Here is a 16763-nt window from a genome sequence, read left to right as displayed (position 1 = left end):
ATACTGCATATACATCTTGTTACTTATAAAAAACAACTATTATTCCAGGAACAGACGGTTTGTCAAGGTGGCCATACATGATTTTATTTTCTATTTTCCACATGCCTTCAGTATAACTTTAGTTCCAAAAAGATCTGGTCTTCAGATCCATTAAACACTGACAATAGAGCAGAAATTGGTGTTAATTAGTCTGGGCCTCCTCCCAAATCTCTACCAATTAAACAAGTGTTTAGTGCTATTAAGCTTACATGTTATAAAACTTTATCTGCATAACAAAATGCTATGTAAAATGGAAAAGCAGGAAGCAGGAGAATATGGAAAAAAGTAAAAAAAAGAATCTAAAACCAAAAGTAGCTGAAATGCTAAAAAAGGAAAACCAGCTGCTTTCTTTTCTTTTCCTCTAAATTACCAAAACAAAAAGGTATTTTAAAACTCCTAACTCTGTGTGAGATTAATATCATGGTTTTTATGGTTCAAAATACATGTCATGTAAGAGGGCAGACAAAACTGAATTCCCCAAGGGTGATTTCCCTACACAGTCTCATGTGTTGGCCATACCATTTGTAACATAAGGAAGCAAAGCTGGGAGGAGGGAGAAAAGCTTTCTAACCTACTTCAGGATAAAAGTAAGACTTGGAAATTTATGTGAGAACTAGAATTCTAGGCACTGAAATGAACCAGTAAACACACAGGAGTTTCACATTCAGCAAGTCAGGCATCTGAACAGTTTTGTGCTTTGAGGTGCTGGCTCTGACCAGTGCCCATCCAGTTCAGTGCCTCACCTCTCCCTGTGCTCATTCCAGGTGCTTCAAAAAAAGACAGAAACAAATGGCCTCTGTTCCCCACACCTATTTCGTTTCTAAAATCACTTATGACTAACCTACTGCTGAGATAAAATGCTTATTTAAAGGTATTTAAATATCTACACAAATGTTTATATGGAAAATCAATCATAATATATTTCTGAGCAGAAGAAAAGTGTCTTTTTTGAAGAATTCACAACAAGGACATCCAAACCCAGTGATTCCACAGCCTCTCTAGACCCTTCCTCTGGGGTCTGTGTAACTTCTTTGTCAACAATGTTTTTCTAATGTCTGGAAAGCATTTCCTGTATTGCAGCCTGTGTCCATTATCCTTCCACTGCACTTCCAGGGAGTCTGGCTCCATCTTTTGTGTGCATTTAGCTGGTTAATAAAGCACCAGCTTGATCCTCCAGGCAAACTCAGTTCTCCCTGCACCTCTTTGTGCCTCTCGTGCCTCAGGCAGCAGCAGGTGCATGGAGATCCAGAGCAACTCCCTGCTGAATTCAAGCACTGTCCAAGGGGAGCATAAAACCAGCTCGTGCTCCTCTTCCACTCTGGTACAACCACTGGAATCTCAGTATTTTTCCTTCTGCAGGCAAGGTAATCAGTTAGGGGTAGGAAGCCTTAATAAAGATGACATTTCCTGAGCAGGAGCAGTGGCAAAGGCTGCAGGGGTAGAAGGTGACAGATTGCATCACAGTAACAGCATCTCTCACAAGCCTTGATTAGTCTGCACTGGCTCCTCTGCCAGATTCATCATGGCCAGAACTGGTCAGAGGGTAAATTTGTACGAGAACAGGAAATAATTGCCTAACAATAACAACATAATGGTCACCTCAGTTTTTAAAGATGATGAAACATCCCCATCCAGCTGGAGAGAAGATAATTTTTGGCTAACGTTCAGGAAGCAAATGTTGGCGATGCTGGACCAGCAGAGAGAGGATGAACAGCCAATCTAATCACTGGCAGCTCTTTTCCTCACACATCTAATAAAGGGACATTTTGCACATGGCATATTTTTGATAAACTGCAGGTGAAAATACAAGACAGGAATTTGCTAAAGGTGCAGGAAAAAGGGTGTTTTGCATAATCACTTTTAATAGATGTAGGAAAAAAAATGGAGGAAAGGCAAGGAGGATTTTAAGCATATCCAAGTGACTTTCAGCTGGGGTGTAGAAGAACATATATCATCCTAATTGTTGCTTAGTCTTGAGTACTTGACAAGTAGACCATCTGTGTTTAGATAACAGAGGCCTGGATAGACCATTCCAACACCTTTGGGATTCCTGCCCTGCCATGGGAAAGATCAAAGCACAGGGTAAGCTACACCTGTGTGTGTCCCTGGGACACAGGTGACACCAGCAGGATCAGTGAAACTCCAGCAAGGACCTGTATGTAAATGCAGGCAAACCCAATGGGAAGAAAGGACGATGTCTGACTTAATTCAGAAGGTTGAATGATTTCTTTATTATAACTATGTGAAAATATATTAATATACTATATAAAAGGAGGATACTAAAATTACATGCTACTTTCTCTGACTCTAACACAACTCGTGACCTTCTCTGGAGAGCCCAGCCCCAGGTGGGTTGGATTGGCCACCAGGCTCAAACAATCCCCACCAGAATCCAACCAAGCAATCACTCCAGGTAAACAATTTTCTAAACACATTCTACATAGGAAAAACAAGGAGCAGAAATAGAAATTGTTTTCTCTTTCATTTCTCTCTGTGCGCCTCTATGAAAAATCCTGAGAGGGAGAGAAATGTGCTTGCCACAGACCTGTTCTGTGGGACCTGCCTTCCCACCAGGCTGTGTCTGGCCAGGTGCTGCCTTGGGAATCCTCCAGTCTGCAACAGAATGAAAACAAATTCAGCCTTTGCGATTCACCCATGGTTTTGTGGCTGTTCCTGTGTCCTACCTGTGTCATCTCCCATGCTAAATGATAAAATACCTGCCAAAGCTCCTGTTTCTGTGCAGGAGACTCCACCTCCTGCATGGACAGGTTCATAGCTAAATGAGCAACCAGAGGAGGGGTAAAGAGGCATTTAAATGACCAATACAATAATGCCACCAAGATTCCACACTCACTCAAGACAGCAGGAAGAATTGTTTTGGGAGCTGAAAGGATAAACTCAAAAAGCCCCTCTGAGGACACTAAAACCCCAGAGACCCCTCCTGTGGCGTAATGTTCATCCCACCCCAGGCTCTGTGCTGGCTGAGGAACGTGCTCAGCACTGCCCACAGGAGCAGGACAGAGCAGCACTGCTGGAACCTTCTCCAGGATCCCTGCTCTCCCACAAGGCTGGGAATAATTTACTTTCAAGTCAGGGAGCCTAATGCACAGTTCAATGGATAAGCAGAAAGACAAGGACAGCCGGAAAGGTCACTGCAATAATTAAAACTTACACCTCATGAATTACACAGTGACTTCCCTTCTCCATTTCCTGACGTGACACGCACTTGTTGGTATGAGTGGTGGTGAAACTGTGGGCAAGAACCCCAGCTCATCACCCCGTGCAGATGCAGGGGTCAGAGCAGCTTCAGGGCGCTCAGTGTCCCTCCACAGTGGCAGTGGAGCTGCTCTGGGTGAGCCTGAGCCCTAGCAGGGGTGTCAGGGGTGCCACAGGTCCTGCAGGGCACAGCCCCAGGCTGCCCCAGGTCCTGCAGGGCACAGCCCCAGACTGCCCCAGGTCCTGCAGGGCACAGCCCCAGGCTGCCCCAGGTCCTGCAGGGGATGGCTCCAGGCTGCCCCAGGTCCTGCAGGGGAGGGCTCCAGGCTGCCCCAGGTCCTGCAGGGCACAGCCCCAGGCTGCCCCAGGTCCTGCAGGGGAGGGCTCCAGGCTGCCCCAGGTCCTGCAGGGCACAGCCCCAGGCTGCCCCAGGTCCTGCAGGGGAGGGCTCCAGGCTGCCCCAGGTCCTGCAGGGCACAGCCCCAGACTGCCCCAGGTCCTGCAGGGCACAGCCCCAGGCTGCCCCAGGTCCTGCAGGGCACAGCCCCAGGCTGCCCCAGGTCCTGCAGGGGAGGGCTCCAGGCTGCCCCAGGTCCTGCAGGGCACAGCCCCAGGCTGCCCCAGGTCCTGCAGGGCACAGCCCCAGGCTGCCCCAGGTCCTGCAGGGGAGGGCTCCAGGCTGCCCCAGGTCCTGCAGGGCACAGCCCCAGGCTGCCCCAGGTCCTGCAGGGGAGGGCTCCAGGCTGCCCCAGGTCCTGCAGGGCACAGCCCCAGGCTGCCCCAGGTCCTGCAGGGGAGGGCTCCAGGCTGCCCCAGGTCCTGCAGGGCACAGCCCCAGGCTGCCCCAGGTCCTGCAGGGGAGGGCTCCAGGCTGCCCCAGGTCCTGCAGGGCACAGCTCCAGGCTGCCCCAGGTCCTGCAGGGCACAGCCCCAGGCTGCCCCAGGTCCTGCAGGGGAGGGCTCCAGGCTGCCCCAGGTCCTGCAGGGCACAGCTCCAGGCTGCCCCAGGTCCTGCAGGGCACAGCCCCAGGCTGCCCCAGGTCCTGCAGGGCACAGCCCCAGGCTGCCCCAGGTCCTGCAGGGGACGGCTCCAGGCTGCCCCAGGTCCTGCAGGGGACGGCTCCAGGCTGCCCCAGGTCCTGCAGGGCACAGCTCCAGGCTGCCCCAGGTCCTGCAGGGCACAGCCCCAGGCTGCCCCAGGTCCTGCAGGGGAGGGCTCCAGGCTGCCCCAGGTCCTGCAGGGCACAGCTCCAGGCTGCCCCAGGTCCTGCAGGGCACAGCCCCAGGCTGCCCCAGGTCCTGCAGGGCACAGCCCCAGGCTGCCCCAGGTCCTGCAGGGCACAGCTCCAGGCTGCCCCAGGTCCTGCAGGGCACAGCTCCAGGCTGCCCCAGGTCCTGCAGGGCACAGCCCCAGGCTGCCCCAGGTCCTGCAGGGCACAGCCCCAGGCTGCCCCAGGTCCTGCAGGGCACAGCTCCAGGCTGCCCCAGGTCCTGCAGGGCACAGCTCCAGGCTGGAGGCCAGCAGGGCTCCCAGAGGAGCTGCAGGGACTCTGCAGGGCAGCTGCTCTGCTGGGGCTCACCCTGCTTGCTGGGCAGCATTCCATCCCTTCTGGGGTGTCCCCAGGGTGTCCCCAGCCTGGCTGAGGGCCCCCCACAGCCAGAGCCTGGCCTGGAGACCCAGAGCAGATGACAAACCCAAGCCTCCAGCTGCACCCATGAACCGTGATGGCAACAACAGCAGCCCACACTGCCGTTAATACACAGCCAGCACATGCCCAAAAAACAAACATAAACCCAAGAAAGGCATGTCAAAGCATCAGGAAAGGTTGTTTTCTTGCCTGACCTACCCAGTACAGCTACCTACCACGTGCCAGGCCTCCAAGATGAGCCCCTTCTCAGCGTTCACAAAAACATCACCTCAATACACCTGTTTTTTCTCCTTGGTACTCAAAGCTTTTCACAAACCTGACAGCCAAGCACATCATACACAGAAAAAAAGGCACTTCAGGAGAGGGGTGGGAAAGCTGGTGTGGAAACCTTGTGAGTACAGCCTACAATAAATCTAATCTTACATATCACAAACCATGCACAATTAGGAGGGGTAATAACAAACTGCAGCTGCAGGAATATTTGTGCTTAGTATTTATCACAGGATGCTATCAAGCTCATAAAAGACTGGGCTTATGAGAGCAATACTGTAAATATTTTTTTTCATTATTTCTTCAACAGTCAACTACAAAAAATCAACTTCTGTAAAACCAACATGTATCCTGTATAAAAAAAGCAATTTGAAAACCTCAGTTTTTAGACAACTGTTTTAAAAATGTCTTTTCTTCCTCCATTCTGCCAGGTTACCATGACTCTTAATTTATGGAGATGTTTTCATTCTCTGTGTGAAAGCATGAATGTAAATACATTCTTGTCACATTAAATTCTAATTGCTAAGTCCAGAAGTGAATTTAGGAGAATACTTAAATACAGTCAGTGTATTCCTCAACTGGTTTTCAAAATCAGATTATGCTTTTTAAAAGCAAAAGGTAGAGAACACTCCTTTAGGCCACTGAGGGCCACAAATTCCACTGTTGTTTCAAAACCCCAGTTTTGAAACTGAAAAGCTTCAATTATGAAGCATTTTTTGTTTGTTTTTTTTTGTCAATTGCCAAAGGAAGAAATAGTTTGACACTTTTTACTTAAAACACATTTGGATCATTAATCTCAAACCTATTGGTTCCAAGCAGTGAGGGAAAGTTCAAAGAACAGGTTCTTTATCCCAGCTGCTGTTAAATTGGCTCAGTGATTTAATAACATTTTAGCCTCAGAATGAGCAAATTAGGAAGGTTTCTCAATTTATTTCCCTTTCTTACTTTTAGTTTTCTGCTCTGCCCACTATAAATACTTTTTAATACTGTGAAGGCTTAGCTTAAGTTTATTTGCACTGATGCATCTTGGGTCAATAATGAGACACAGCACCCCAATTTCAGCAAAGCATCTTCCCAGGAGGAGCTTTACCTCAACCAGCACTGCTGTATCATAGAATTATTCTAGAACCCCATAAACTTCTTTTTAAAAAATGCTTTGGAGATATAACAGCATGTTCCCCCATAGAAAATGCAGCTGGAAAACTGGCATCACAAGGACAAAAGAGAAAGAAAGCCTTTCTGTCAGCACTGGAAAGTGGCACAGCTCTCTGCCATGAAATACCCAAGGATCCCTTGGGAATTACTCTACAAGTCTGAATGGTCAAGCAACTATTGGAGTATGGATTAGAGATCGTACAGAGTATTAATGCTCAGCATGCCCCTGCTGACCAAGGGAATGCTGTTTATTCTCTTCTAGGCATGTTATCAGCTAATCTCAAAATATGAGCAACACCTTGCACCTCCTCTTGCCTTGAAAGAAAGGCAAAGCCTACCTGAATTAATCTCTTTCACTCTGTGTAAGATTCCTGTGGATTGGTTGGGAAAGTGCTGAAAGAGATGAACAAATACACTGTGATCCCACTCAGAAAATGGGCATACTGAGCTTAAATATCCATGCAGTTCTCATGGCTTAATATCCACTATATTTATGAACACAGAGAAACTGCAAGCCCACGTCACATGCACAATTGCAAAATTAAGTTCTCTTCTTGATTAACCTAAAGAAGGCCCCTAATCTGTGTCTCATTTCTGTGTGTTCAACTTCAATTTAAGTCAAATCGCTAGTTTGCTACTTGCTCTGTACTTTCTTTCATCATATAAATTATATCTTAGAAAACAAAAACAAACAAACAAAATATTAAACAAACCCAAATAACACCCAAGCTCACAACTGATTTAGGATTTCAACTCCCATCTTTTAAAAAAACAAGATTTACATTTTGACAAACAATAAAAGCACCAGCAATCAGAAGCTTACTAGGACTCATGGAGCATGTAAATCATAGTCACTCGTAGCTCAGAAGTTTTCAAGTATTTATTCAGTATTTGTAAGCAGGCAATGATTGTCACTTCCCTGTATCCAAAACAGCTCTCTTCTAAAATGCCTTTTTCTTATTACTGCACTGTGAGGTCTTTGTATGCAGCACCTCAGCTGTGTCCCTGAGTTATTATTCATGAAACAAATCATCTCTCTCCATGAAGAAACAGTAAATTTGCTGTAATGGAGATGGCTGTTTCATTGCTTTGGCTTTCCTGCATGCATTGTGTTGTGGGAACCCAGGGCACTGGGAATATCCCCCTGTCTGCCCTGGGATGTCCTGACCCCCAGGGGAGCACTGACTTGGACCCTCATTCATGGAGAAAACTTCCAAAGCCTCAAGGTAAACCAGAAACCACAAAAGTGTGAAAGAGATTGTACAGATTGTAGATAGTAGTGTAGTATGTTACACGGGTGAGAAATTTAGGTTTTAGGATTTTTAGTATGTTATAGATGAATACAAGATGGAGGGTACAGGGTGTTGTCTCTAATTCCTTTCTTCTCTCTTCTTCCTGTCTTCTTGGGTTTAGGTGGTATCTTGTAATTGGGTAGAAAAATCTGCATTGCAAGTCTTTAGGGGTCAGTTATTGGGTTAGAAGGGAAAATAATTTCAGTGTCACTTCTTAATTGGTTAATTTAGTTTTTGATTAGGTTTAAAAGGCCTTGCAGCACGAGGTTGTTGGCCATTTTTGTGCTGTTTTCCTGCACGCAGAGTCTGGTGCAGACATAGTGCTGAAGTTTTGATAAGATAACAATAAACAGAAGCTGAAAACTGAAAAAGTCCAATCCATGTCTCATTCTTGACACAGAACTGCTCCAGGAGAGTCTCCCCTGCCAGGGGAGCCCCCAGGGAGCTGCCCTTGGGGCCCACAAACTCACATTGTGTGATCAGCCATATCCTTCCACTGACTGACCCACTGCCACAGTGGTGAATTTAACCCTTGCAATTGCACTGGACTGTAGGAGAAGCTCTGCTCAGACCTTCTGATCTGTCCTATTAGTCCCCCTGGTACTGATTTTCCAGGAGTCGATGACACAGTTGTAAGCAGCACTAAATGCCCTTCAATCAGACCCCACTGTGGAGTCATTACTGATCTCCTGACACCTGCCACACCTATCCACTGTCAGGTGAGAGAACTTCCCTGGCCCATCAAATCCACCAATTAAGACAATGAAGGCCTTTGACAGAATCCTATCTATATCTTTCAGAAAATATTAATGGGCTGCACTGAGGGCCAAGCAAATAAGTCTTTGAGAGGCAAATGAGAAATTCTAAAGCCCTCAGACAGCACTATAGAAAAAAGGAATCATTGAAAGTGATGACTCCATTTCCAGGAAAAAGAAACTCCTTATCAACATGTGATTACTTTTGAAACTTCTAAAAATGATGCCTTCCACACACTTGCTGGTGCAGCCTTAAAAGCCATGTGATATATCAAACAAACAGCCCAGAGCTGGAGTTAAATTGGGTTTTGTCTTTTACATGTTTGGTTTGATTTTCTCTTGTCAGAATGTGCATAGAAATGCCACATGTGAAGGTGTTAAATGAAAACATTTCATGTTTTTAAACCTGATAATCACAACCTGAACTTCTCTAATGCTACTGTTTTGATTTTAAAATTGAAATAAATGCAAATATGTATCTTTAAAAACTTTGTAGATCAATAAATTATCAAAAAAAGAGATATGAAAATGAGGAATGGAATGGTTTACCTTGTTTCATCAAATTATCCTTAAATAAGCATGGGTGGATTAAAGACATAAATATCTCATGTATTTCAGTTAGACTTCTGGCATGATAATATTCTCTATTAGAAATATAATTCTACTGTATTTCACTTTGGAAACAGACCCAGCTCACATCAGCACATGTAGCAGATCCCTCTCTATAGACAGCAATGGTAGATTTACATTCAAAATAAATTGAAAAACATACTTGAGACATGGGAATCTTCTGAAGCACCTGTTAAGGCCAGGAATTCAAATCTGCTCTCCATGGCTGAAGAAGCAATCTAGTTTTTCTGCACCTCTGGAATAACATTTGCTAAGATATTCATATTTTCTCTGAAATTACTCAAAATGAAAATAATAAGCAACAACAAAACAGATATTGATTTGTTTTTTTACTTCTAATCTCAGTGGGACCATCCTCAAACCTTGATTTAACCACAGCTAGACCAGTCTCCATAACAGACACTCCTGGGGTATCTAGCAAAAAAAATGTTTTTGCAAAGCTCAACCATTGTTCTGAATTAACTCCCCTCCACCCCCCCCATCAATTTATGAATATCTTGGTTGCCTGTAACTTATTGCCTTAATATTCATCACATAACTTTAAGTCCTGGGAAACATAATTTAAACCTTATAACCTGGTACAACACATACAATTCTCCTGGGATTAAAGAACAAGATGTGTAGGCAGTGTTTTTATTGCTGTTGCAATAAAAGCCTGTATAAAATTGAATAAGCCAACTCAAGATTTAGCTAACTACCACATACCTTCTAGCAATTTTTTAAATGAGTAAAAGAATAATTCTAACTGTAGCTTACAACTACTTCAGCATCAAGGATGTTTTAAAAAACAAAACAAAGCAACACAAAAGAACCTTGTACATGAATAGGAACAAACCAACACGCTGCAAAATAATGTGATGTCTGTGAAACAAAAGGTGGGCATTGGACACAGGTTGGACTTGGGCATGTTGGAGGCATTTTCCAACCTTAGTGATTCTATGAATATAAAAAGAATGAAAAAAAGAATGGACTATTGGTTAGCTCATCCAAATCTTATAATTCAAGTGTTTTGAGAATTAAACCTGTGCCATCATCTAACAGAAAAGAATGTCAAAAATCATTATGCATTTTTTAAAATTCATAATTGTACCACAGTATCATGTTGTGAAAGCTGGCATGAAAAGTGAAATGCAAAGTGGTGGTAACAAAGATGTGAGATAAGGCTGTTTTGGTAACATTTGGGGGGTTATTTTGCTTTTTTTTTTTTTTTTTTTGAAACCTTTAAATAATTGAAGAACAGCTATTTAATAAAAAATTGCAAAAAACTTTAGTGTGTTTATGTTGTTCTTGCAAGGAAGGAACAACATTTTACAGTAATTGCCTTGTAAGAAGGTTATTTTCCATGCTGCAATTCCAGCTGCACAATAGATTTAATAGATATGCCTGTAATTGTTAAAACATGACTTTTAGCAATGCTGAAAGCACCAGTGTGTCGGAATCCGTGGTATTGATGATTCTGAGATTGTAGAAAGTCTCTTGTCTGTCAGCCCCGCTGCCAAAGCAGAAGCCATAATTGGTCTGTGCTGGTTTCCAGGTTGTTTATTCTGTTTATCTCTCACATGTTCTGCTGCCCTGCCCAGCTCTGTCCTGCAGGGCAGCGTGTGGGGCTCTGCCCTCAGTGGGATGTGACAAACATTCAATACCAGAAACTCCCTGGGCTGGATTTACAAGAACGTGCCAATATCTGTCACCTACGTTGGACAGTGTGTCCCCAGCCTGAACCAACAGAAAAATGCCAACACCACAGTGAAACATGGAGGGCATGAAGAAGGAGAAAAAGGACAAGGCACACCCAATTTCCTCCATCTTGTCCCCTTTGAACCCTGTATCTAGAATCCTAAAATTTTACTTTTGCACCCGTGCCACACTTAATAATTACTGATATCAAACACTCAGAGCTTGTAATTCATGCTGTAAGATTGAGAACTCTTTTCCATGGACAGAGATCACAGCCAGTGTCTCTGGGGGCTCTGCACAGGGGGGTTCCTGACCCCTGCCAGGGCAGCCAGAGGGATGCCCTGGACTCCCACACCAGTGAAACACAGCTGCAGGATCAGGCAGTGGCACAGATGAAATGAGTGAGTTAGAAGGTGAACTGTGCTGTCCATCTTCCCTCCTCTGAGCTGCTGCTGGGGGCCAGAACAGCCTGCCTGCCTCCCAGGGGCTTTTGTACCATGGACATGGCTCGCAAAGGTTTTATGGTTTTGTAAAAGATTTCATGTCCTAATTTATTTGTCACAGTTCAAGGACTTCTCTGACTCCTTGGAAGCCCCCAGAGGCAGCCCACTTAAATTTCATGCCTCCAACCATAACCACTGTTCTGCTAAGTCCCACCAGACAGAGGATTTGATTACAATTCACTTTTGCTACCACAGCAAACCTGACAGTGGTTCAGCATTTGAGATGCTCGACTGTGTAAGGGAGAAGGCTCTTAAGTGACAATAACAGCTCAATCAACTTCCCCGAATAGGGCACCAGCTATTTAGGACAAGCCCAGGACTGAGAAAACATTTAACTCACACTGTTCTCCAGTGGGTACCTACTGCTACCCACTGGCTGCTTATAATGCTGTCAGACCCAGAAAAAATAACAATTAACACAGGATGTGCTGCTATCTGTGTGCTTTTTGTTTCATGTATTTTCTTGGTTTAATATCCTCGCTTTACCCAGAATACTTTAGGCAGTGTTTCACTCAGTTTGTAGACTTTCTTTGTCTGGTTCACACCTGGTAGCAACAGGGGCAGAGTCCCTCTAGAATTTACAGTTTGGGGATTTCGATGAGTTCTGTCCATCTGCTTTTCCACACAATGATTTTAATGGTTTTGCAGGAGCTCACCCCGAGGAACCACAGCCCACAGCATCTCTGGTCATCCAAATCTTTACAGACCTGAAAGAGTGGACTCAAAGGTATAATTGTCCATATTCCATGGATACAAACGTTGCAAAGGAATCTCACATACATTTTACCTGTTTTTAGACTGTCACTCCAACTCTTCTCTGCTTAAAATGCTAAACCACCTCAGAAATGGGTGGGATTTGATCTTTCCCAAAACAAGATGTGCACAAGTCCAGGGGGAGGGAAGGAGAGCAGACAGAGGGAGAAGAGAAGCCACAATATCCACAAAATAAATAGAGAAATATGATTGTTTGCAGTAAGCACACACCAGATAAACTGTCCACAACAGTGGAACAAAGAAGGCTCTGGAGTTTACAGTAATGGGCACAGCAATTAATAAGACATATAGCACATGGTAAAATCCATTCTGCCATCTGTGTCAACTGTCCCCAGGTGGAAGCTGGGCATGTCTGCCATGTTCATCAGCATAAAGATTGCTACTCCATGCCAAGTCTATTTTATGGGCTCCTGTTAATTCCAATGCAAAAAAATCTATCAGCATTGCTATTTACAGCTTCTCATAATAATACCCAAAACACCAAACAGAAAACACAAAACCACATAGTACTGGAAATTTTGACTAACCTTAATGCCTTTGGGGCAAATAACATCCTAAGTTACTTATAAATTAGTTTTCATAATTGTTTACAAATTATTGCATTTAGAAAAAATGCTGCATATAACAGGTTATACAGTAAGAGTGGCAGAAGTAGAGTTACTTCTCTGAAGCATATTTAAGATCTGATCCAGAAAAAAGTATAATACACTTCAATTTAATGTGAGCATCAAGCTTATGAGCAAAGGCAAAGAATATTGTTTCTCTTGAATTAGATATCTAGGAGATATCTAGGAGATAATTGTAGGGGGATTTCTGTAGGCTTCTCTTCTTTACATCCTCAAATCCCCTGTACTGACAATGCCTCCAGCAAAAGGCAGGGCTTGTACCCAGTGCAATCTGTCACAGTGTTTTATAAACAGTATCTGAATTATTTCCAGCCACCAAGAGCAGTTGTTTGGGCTTGAAACAACATCTGCCCTCTCTTTGCTTCATGGTGAGCCATGGGCAAATGGCTGGAGAGCACCTCCAAGCAAGTCAAGAGCTGGCTCAGGGGCTGCAGGTGCAAATGCTGCCCTATGGGTTGCCACAGTGATGTTTGTACCTGCAGTCCTCCTGTCACACCAGGAACTGCTCCAGCTCCTCCTCTGCCTACACATCCCCCTGTGCATGGGATCTGTTGTAAATCCATATACTTCTTTCCTGTGGTAGCTGGGTTATCAGTAATCACAGTTATCTGGAGACATGAGGATTTTCACAGTAGCCTCTACCTCAGGAATCATCAGGCAACTGCTTTTTGTATTTATTCCTGTGGAACGAGAGCTTCACATGAAACTCCATCTCACTGAGAGCAAAACAAACCCCAGAGAAGGCCCAAGAGAGATGATTTGGTTTCAAGAGAGAAAAGCCACTTTGTGGGAGCTCCTGTAGGACTTCCCACTTCATGAGTCACACAGCAGTCACAGAGACTTGTCACAGAATTTACTTCTGCAAGCACCAAAGGACGACTGTCTTTAAATCAGACATGTTAAATACACAACATCTTCTCTTCAAAAGCAGCTATATTCTGTAACACCTACACATCCAGAATAAATTAGCTTTCTTATTCAGTGGTGTCAACAATGGTAAGCCCCAGAGAATAAGGGAGAAAGAGTAATGCTAGCCTATGCCAAAATACTTATTAATTACACCTCCTTTCAGATGCCTCCCTTGTTGAAACCCTGTTTGGTGCCACATGAAATAAAAAATAGCACATAGTCTTTAATTTATGAGCAACAATTTGGAAATTGCCCTCAATTTTTACCTCCTGTTCATTGCAGCAGTGTTCAACAATGCTATATAAAGGAGGAAGATATATTATCCCTTAAACTTTTCCCTGCACACAGCTCCCTGCTGAACACCAGAGAAGAATCTAATCTAAGGTCAAAGAGGTGACTGTGCTATAGGTATTTATCTGCTGCCCACCCCCTGAGATGGCAATAGAGGTAGCTGATAGTGTCAGCTGTGACACTTTTCCTGTAGCAGGCATCTGCCCATTACCAGGTGGAGAGAAAACCTCAGCTCATTCCATACATGAAACTGGAGAGCTGTCATCTGGTAACAGATTTTTATTACTACCAGGAGTGTATTTGAATTCAAAGTAATGACCTGGAAGTACAAAATTCCATATTCTGTAATCCCACAAGCCATGCAATTCTCCCTCTTCAGTTACTGCTGAATATCTCTATAGCTTCCTCTGCTGCTCCTGATTTAATATAATGCTATCAACAAACCTCCTTAGTGAACAGGGTCATGGCAAGATTTACAGTGCTTTTTCACAGGCCTGCAGGTGAATTTATTTTACCCAATATATCCATTTAGATCCATTTTCCTCAGAACATTATTCTTCAAAGACAACTTAGCGAGTTCTTCAGCATCAGATAAAAGTCAAGCTAAGTGGTGCAAAGATGACAAGGTGTCCTGCATGACCTTAATCAGAAGTTTAAGTGCAGGATAAAAGTGAGAACTGAACCGAGAGCCACTACCCCAAGTGTCTTTTTTTAAACATCAAGGAGACAAATGTTGCTGCTCAGACACTTTTTTTTTTCCTCTCTCCAGACTGACACCCACAGCTTGTGGATTGCATTCAGCAGGCAAGGATTGGAGCAATATTCTGAAAAAAGCAGTGTCACTCACCAAACCTCAACGCACTATGTGAGAAAGCTCAAGGCGTCCTGTAATGACAATGGACAGGGCATTAATGTGAAAGAATTGGAACTTCTATCCATAGGTTTAGCACACAGCGTGTTACTGAGCCAGCCTAAGCAAGCCCTCACTGCCCTTCCCCTTCTGTTCCATACATTTCAACCCCCATGGGGCTTTTTCTGTCACGTGTGGCGACACACACACAGGCTCTGGTAGAACCAGACCTTCCAAATTATTACAAAACTCTGGGGAGAACCTAAAGCAGCTTTCCAGTGCCTGGAAGAGAGCTGGAGAGGCTCTGACAAGGGCATTGTGTGACAGGACAAGGGGGAATGGTTTCACACTGCCAGAGGGCAGGGATGGATGGGATACTGGGAAGGAATTGTTCCCTGCAGGGTGGGCAGGCCCTGGCACAGGTGCCCAGAGCAGCTGTGGCTGCCCCTGGATCCCTGGCAGTGCCCAAGGCCAGGCTGGACAGGGCTGGGAGCAGCCTGGGACAGTGGAAGGTGTCCCTGTCATGGCAGGGTATGGAACAAGACCCTAAATGTCCATTGCAACACACACCATCCTGTGATTCCATGATTCTGAGGCTTAACTCTAATCAAACCCCTGCACACTAGCTGTGAGTTAATAAAGTAACCTGGTTTTAGAAAGCTTTTCTTCCAAATATTTGGCCTCTGGCTTTACAGGTGCAGACAAAACATCAAATAATGAAATTCTTCTTTCCATGCACACTCAACACACAACAGAGCTGATTAGCTTTCAATATTATGGAATCACATTGCTTGAAGTTACAGCTTCTTATTTTGGAAATAAAAACAATTTGCTGAAAGATAACATGAATTTTGGCACCGTATTGACCCAATTAAACCTCCATTTCAGTAGAATTCAAAAAATAGCCAAAAATAATCTAATTGAGAAATACTAAAACTGGACTTATTCTTTATGGTGATGAGAATGACATTAAAATGATTTTAAACAAGATTAAAAAGCATAAATTTACAACCAAAGCAGAGATAAAGAGAAACCACAGAGACACACAACTTGAAGAATGCCCTGACTCTGTGGCTCTGTGGAGGCACTGAGGGGAGGAAATCCCTGAGTAGCAGTTTCCAGAATGGCAGAAGGTAAAGAAAACTCTTCAGCTGGCTACAAACATCCCTGTACTACAGAGGGATGCAGGACTTTACAGCCTCTGAATTACTCCAAACTTCCCCTGACTTCCAAACTTCTGGAGGGCTTGAAACGTGGATGGAGAACAGTCATGCTAGAAGGGAGCAGCCAGAGACACATTTTTGCATATTCATAGAGTGAATCTGACTTTTGGAGCTGCTGGTAGTTGAAACAAAGATAAAAGAATTGTGAGAGTAAGGAAGAAATTTCACATGGATGAAATAAAACTGACTGATGTGACAGCTTTGATCATTGTTCAGAAGCTGGAAAACAAAACTCCCTGCGAACCTCCGCAGAGACATGGGCTGTGCCAAGACCTGGCACGGAGAAGTTTTTTTGGGGAACACAAGTAGGCAGGCAAGAAGTAAAAGAGGACATGGAGGCAGCTTTTGGGAGGAAACTAGAGGGTTTTATCAAAAAAATCTTTCTTAAATGTTCTTGATCAACTAAGTCTACCAGCAGAAGCAATGCAAACTGACAGAGTTCTGTCCTCAATGTAAAATTGATTCAGGTGAAAGATTGTCTATTAAACATTAATATAAAACCCCAAGCAATTAAATCCTTTTAATTTTTAACAGCAGATAATCAGTGCACAGAACATTTAAACTTTTTCACTTAACTTTGGTAATATAAGAAGCTGAAATGTACTGCAACAGGCTTCTTTTATATCCATTTATGACATGATCTCTTATTTATGTGTATGTGTACTTACATGTATACATGCATATGTTTGTAGGAAATTTGTACATTAACCAATATTTATCATTCTGTAGTAACAGAAAAACTATCCTACAGTAGATACACAAGAGAAATCAAACAATTTAACAAGAATTGAACATTTTGGGAACATCTGCCTTGGTAAAGACTCAACATCCCCAGCCTTCCACTGAAGTGCAAGGGCAACAGTGTTCATCCCTCCACATCTCTCCCCAGTGGTATGTCAGAAAT

The 16763-nt window shown here is 44.0% G+C and overlaps 1 protein-coding gene across 38 annotated transcripts in view; it reads right to left on the bottom strand.

Annotated features, from left to right (window-relative positions):
* Positions 1-16763, bottom strand: part of RBFOX1 (RNA binding fox-1 homolog 1) — a 1167105-nt gene that overhangs the window by 548385 nt on the left and 601957 nt on the right. For 2 of the 38 annotated variants that reach the window (XM_031506152.2, XM_021531196.3), the window contains exon 2: positions 14634-14671. The exons of the other annotated variants lie outside the window; for them this stretch is intronic. The gene's annotated coding sequence lies outside the window, so the exon portion shown is untranslated. The remainder of the gene's footprint in view (positions 1-14633; positions 14672-16763) is intronic. 38 annotated transcript variants of the gene reach the window in all.

Source organism: Lonchura striata, chromosome 16 (assembly GCF_046129695.1).
Source record: "Lonchura striata isolate bLonStr1 chromosome 16, bLonStr1.mat, whole genome shotgun sequence".
Lineage (NCBI taxonomy): Eukaryota > Metazoa > Chordata > Aves > Passeriformes > Estrildidae > Lonchura > Lonchura striata.
The sequence above is the reverse complement of the archived record's forward strand: the minus strand, read 5'-3'. Positions and strand labels throughout refer to the sequence as shown.